The sequence below is a fragment of the Chelonoidis abingdonii genome, chromosome 22 (genome assembly GCF_003597395.2).
Source record: "Chelonoidis abingdonii isolate Lonesome George chromosome 22, CheloAbing_2.0, whole genome shotgun sequence".
Classification (NCBI taxonomy): Eukaryota; Metazoa; Chordata; order Testudines; family Testudinidae; genus Chelonoidis; species Chelonoidis abingdonii.
Window position 1 is genome coordinate 32254626 of NC_133790.1, and position 5587 is coordinate 32260212.

The following is a 5587-nucleotide window of genomic DNA, read 5'->3' on the forward strand; positions in this document are numbered from 1 at the left end:
TCTTCAAGAATCACTTAAACTGAATCCACATATGTAAATTTGAGTACATAAATAGCACTTTACAAAGGTGTCCTAAACACACTTTTTAAAAGTACCATTGGAAGTTTGGAAGTTTACCTTAATTCCATTCCCACAGAAATGGAACACATACACAAACTGTTTAAACATTAAAGGTTTGATGATTAAGATTTCTGAATCCAGAAAATTTAGATTTTACACTGATACTCTGTTCAGTCTAAATTCCTGACTTGGTTAATTTAGCTCAGTTTACAGATGTTTGTATGTTATTATAGGTACAAATGTTTTCCCCTTTCTGCCTACTGTTGTCATTTATAGGGTCCCTTGTGTGTTTAAATTGTTGACTGCTGATAACTATTTTGTTTTTTACCTGCAGTACCTACTGAATGTGTATTTTGGTTGAAGAATTCTACATCCAGAATTGTTGTTAAAAATGATATAGTCAGTTTGTGATGCTTGCATGTGAAAATGTAGTAGTTTTTCCTATTGCAAGTAAACGCTAAGATTACTGTAAATAAAAGAGATGGGAAAGAAAAAAAACCCACTTATTTTTCCTTTTTCAGTTTCCTTCCATTGTGCATTTTGTGTGTAGTAAGTTTAACTAGTGATGGAACATGCCTTTCTTTCACCTGCAAGAGGGAGTGTTTACTTGTGATAGCAGCAGCAGAGTTTAAACTGAAGCTGTAGTGACAAGTAAGCAGCAGGCAGCTTTGTGCACAGAGAGAAAAGAAAACTGGTTAGTCCTAGCACAATTAGCTTGAGCTGACGTTGCTCTCAGGTCTGCCTCAAAGATCTTTCAAACATAAGCAGAGGAGCAGAAAAACTTTTGTGTGTGTGTGTGTATATGTATATAACAGGGTTAGAAAATAATCAGGACAATGTTTAAAGAGTGTTATATCAGAAAAGAAAAACAGAAGTTGACACTGTGTCTTAATGAAAAACTTTTCCTTGTATGCTTATATATGGCAAGGTCACATGCATACATTTCTGTTTAAAGGAGATAACAGATACGTCTGGTTAAAAGAAATGTTCCTGCAGGGCATTTAGAATTGAAGTAGGTCAAGCAAGTGATGGTGGGCTCTTGGCCTTTTTATTGTAAGCGTGGATGACACCATGGAACAGGTATTTGGACTGATTTCTAGCAAATAGAATGGTTTTAGGGATCGTAATAGAACCAGCCTGTTGCTTGGTTAATTTCCAAAATGCAAAATTTAACTACTAAGTTAATCAGAATGGTAGATGCTCTTGTGATTTCACACTTACTGGCTGTCTGTACTAACTTTTTCCCTGTGAAAGTGACTCTTAACTAATGCAAGGGAAGAGAGAATTTTAGTTTTAAAATTTTACGAAAAGAGAATCCAATTTTTTTTTTTTAATTTGTTAGCTTTTGAGTGCTTTTCATCCAGCTTTCTTGTCTGTGTATTGTGATTGTGACTAAAACAATGTAAATGCACAGTACTGTGTAAATACTTTGCAGTGGCTTTGGCCAGGCCAAGCCTACTTTTTCACCTATACTTACATACAGCGACAACCTTTTTCTTTCTCTTATGGTCCTTGCTCCAGTCAGATGATGCCTTTGTCATCTCCAAGTTGCATCACTGAAATGTGCTGTTGATGGGACTGGCTATACCTGAAGACAACTTAGAAGATTTTGCTGGTAGAAAAGACAGCTCTGTACTTTCTTAACAGTTCCATGCAGGGAGCAGGAGGTGTATGGATTGTACTGGCATCCTATTTGTTTCCGAGTGTAATTCAGGATGTTGATTTTGAACTATAAATCCTGCTATGATTTGGGTATTGAGATGCAGATCCTCAGCTGGTATAAGTGGATTTACACCAGCTGAGTATCTGCACCAGGTACCTGAAACACTGCCCTTGTTTTATCTTGACATTTTATAGCAGTTGTCATACTCAAACTACCTGTCCCCAGATTTGTACTGCAGAGTGATAGGGCAGGACATTCTCAGTAGTGGACCTTCAGTTGTGGAACTTCTTTCACTAAGCAGCACTGCAGTCTGATACAGCCAGCTTAATTTTCAGGTCATGCTCATCTGTTTGTTCAAGCTTGTTCAGAGAAGTGTTGAGAAAGTATTCTTTAATTTGATTTATGGTACAGGTTTTCACAGAAGAAGTCCAATGAGAAAATTAATTAGAAAAATAGTAAGGAAAATACTACACTAGGAAAGTGCAGTAATGAATTTCATTATCCTAGAAAATATTTTTACAATATTTCTTAGCATATCTGAATATTTAAAAACTAGCTGTATTAGCTCCCACTTTAAAAAGAGATCAGAATATATGCAGCTCATCATAGAAGTAGCATGTCTGGGTCTCTGTCCCGGAGCAGCCATTTGCCTCTCTGGTTTTTTGGTAGGCTTGCCTCAGCTCCTTTGGTTTCATGTGGCACTGCTGCGGGTCCCTGTTATGGCCTCTGTCCTTCATGCCCTTTGAGATTTTTTTCAAATATTCCAGCATTTCATCTTTTGGAATGGAGTTCTGATAGCATGGATTCGTCTCCCCATACAGTGATCAGATCCAGTACCTCCCATTCGGTCCATGCTGGAGCTCTTTTGCGATTCTGGGACTCCATGGTCACCTGTGTTGATGAGCTCTGCATGGTCACCTGTGCTGATCAGCTCTCCACACTGGGCAAACAGAAAATGAAATTCAAATGTTTGCGGGGCTTTTCCTGTCTGCCTGGCCAGTGCATTGGAGTTGAGAGTGCTGTCCAGAGTGGTCACAATGGAACTCTCTGGGATAGCTCCTGGAGGCCAGTACTGTCGAATTGTGTCCACACTACCCCAAATTTGACCCAGAAAGGTCGATTTCAGCGCTAATCCCCTTGTTGGGTATGAGTAACAAAATCAGTTTTTAAGAGCCCTTTAAGTCAGCAGAAATGACTGCGTTGTGTGGACAGGTGCAGAGTAAAATTGATCTAACGCTGCTAAATTCGACCTAAACTCATAGTGTAGACCAGGACTTTGTCTCTTAATTGTTCTGTCGGTCCTCCCTGCCCCCCACTGATTGCCAATTGACTTAATTTTCCCCTATTAACCCATCCTGTCCTTTTCCCAAACCCCTTCAGTTCTCTCCAACCTGATCACCATCTGCTTAAAAACATTCCCCAATTTATATACCTATACGCTAAGCTCAGATCCCCTCTTCTCCTGTCTACAGCTCAGAACTACCCAGGCTCAGAATGCCAACACAGTGTGAAGGAAGCAGAGAGGGAGAACACAGAATAGAGGACGAGGGAAAAGGAGAAACAACAGAATAGATTAATAAAGAGTAAATTAGACCTCCAGTGCCCAGTGGATCTGCAGTGCGTGTCAGGGAAATTTTATCCCACTTTGTACACAACTGCTCACATTTACAATACGATATTATCTTGGCTTCTAAAGTATTGAATGAATGAAAACAACAAATCAAGAGAGAGGACGTGAAATTTCACAGGGGAAGTGAAAGATTCTTCCATTTTTCTGCTGTAATGGAAGCTTGAAGCTGTTGGAGTGTTTTCCCCAGTGCTGAGGCGGATGCAGAAGAATCCTGGTACACGGGGTCTTAACTCCAAATAGAGATTTTCTCTAAAGTATCAAAGTAAAGAGGATTTTAGTGTAATCCCATTTAAGGTTGAAATAATTGTTTAACATGTGATTATTTGCAGCAGATTATCAATCTGGAAAAAATATAGATACTTTATAGTGAAGGATTCTGCCTTTGCTCTCCCTTTCCATTGCAATGATAAATTTCAAACTGCTTCTAGCTGTTAGATAATATGACAGTAGTGGTCTGGGCTGTGTTTTGTCTGACTCTTCTCTCATTTGAATCTTTGCTTGCTGCTCGAGACTTCAGAATTTTCCACGTTGGCAGTTTCTTCTGAGTTCCATTTCTTAGGGAGATGTGAGAGGTAATCTCAAATTTCAACCAGAGTGCAAAGATAAATCAAGATAAGCATATTAATCAAATGACTTTTTTTTAAAGGTGGATTAATGCTCAACTCTAACTAGGGATTGTGGTGAGTGAAGAAAACTATCATATCCCCATTTTCACAGAGTTCTACAGAGAGCCAAATCAGTCACCACTCATGCTTTGAGATTAGCAGTGCCTGGATTTAATCTGGAGTAACTGTTTAGAGAGGCTTCACCAAAACAAAACCTTGTAAAAGCTCTTGAATTTGTAGACGTAAAATATATTTTTTTCTTGATGAAGCTGGTCATCTAGGAAATTTTGCAGACAGACAGGAATCCAAGTGAAGTAAAAGGCTCTTTAGGTAGTATCTGAGTTACAGAAATTGCCTAAAACCTGAGTTTGGAGGGAGGAAATTCAGTGTGGCTGAATGCTCTTTGTTCATTCTCTGTCACCCCATTTGTTCATGTGTATATGTCTAGCTACTGGCCCAATGGACACTATATTCTAAACTGGGAAACCAACTCCCTAACTAATCCAGGGAGGTGTATCACAGAGAAGAACAGTGCTAGAATAAAACAGTGCTGGAATAAAACGGTAACTATTTCCTGTAAAGCCTCCTGCTTTCCCTCCCTATTTATGTGTTTTAGGGTTTTCTTTAGATAGCAGCCTCAATATATCCAGTTGCAGGAGACTCTCTTGGGTATAGGCCTGCAGATTCAAGGGTCTCTTATCTGCTGCTGTGGTTTTCAGCCCAGTCACAAGACCACATGGTGCCCAATTCCAGAGTTTTCACCATTCCAAGGAATATATAATCTTTCTGATGTTTTGAGAACTTGGAATAAGAAGCTGTGAGGGGAATAGGAATAAAAGGAAACGAGCAGGGGAGAAATAAACAGAAAAGAAGTAAAGTTGAGAGTAAGGAAAACAAAGTGAACAAACAAAGGAGAGAAAGTGGCAGGTGTGCCATTATGTGGTCAAAAAGAAAGTGGAGAGGTGCCCGTTTACCATACTGCCAAGAGGTATGTGTGTGAGCCACTCCATTAAAGTATTTAAAAATAAGAACAAAATAAGGAACTTCTTCTATGAAACCATATTTACATAACATTAGGTTGAGACATAACATGGCACAATCAAAGCAGAAATGCTATACTTGAGCAAGCAAAAAAAACCCAAACCCTTTTTTAAAGGTGATTGTCAAAGAAAGAAACAAAATTGTGCATCTGTTTTTCTGCTTCTTCATGATGAAGGCTAAACAAGATTTGGGTGGTTTTTTTTTTCTTTCCAAAAGCTCTTCCCCTCACTTTGTCTTGCCTTGTAAATATTAGGAATGTAAAATCTTGCCTTTCGAGTTTTTGCTGGAAGTTTCTTTAGAGGTTCAGAGAAGTGGATTGGGAGCTTCCCGGGCCTTTAATTGACAGGGCAGATGTAGGGTTACCAGATGGTAACTGTGAAAAAATGGGATGGGGGTGGGGAGTAATAGGCACTGTGTCAAAGTTCCTCCTCTACCTTGGTGGGTCCTGCGCTTATTGGCAGATTTGCTCACCTCAGTGATCTTCCTCACAGTCTGGATCAACTCCTCCTGTGTCTGATCAGGAGTTGCGAGGTTTGGGGGGAACCTGGGCCCGCCCTCTACTCCGGGTTCCAGCCCAGGGCCCTGTGG

General features: G+C 39.7%; 1 protein-coding gene across 3 annotated transcripts in view; it reads left to right on the forward strand.

The window, feature by feature from the left end:
- Positions 1–1012: 1012 nt before the first annotated feature.
- Positions 1013–5587, forward strand: part of MTMR3 (myotubularin related protein 3) — a 157731-nt gene continuing 153156 nt past the window's right edge. For all 3 annotated transcript variants that reach the window (XM_075059915.1, XM_075059916.1, XM_075059917.1), the window contains exon 1: positions 1013–1140. The gene's annotated coding sequence lies outside the window, so the exon portion shown is untranslated. The remainder of the gene's footprint in view (positions 1141–5587) is intronic.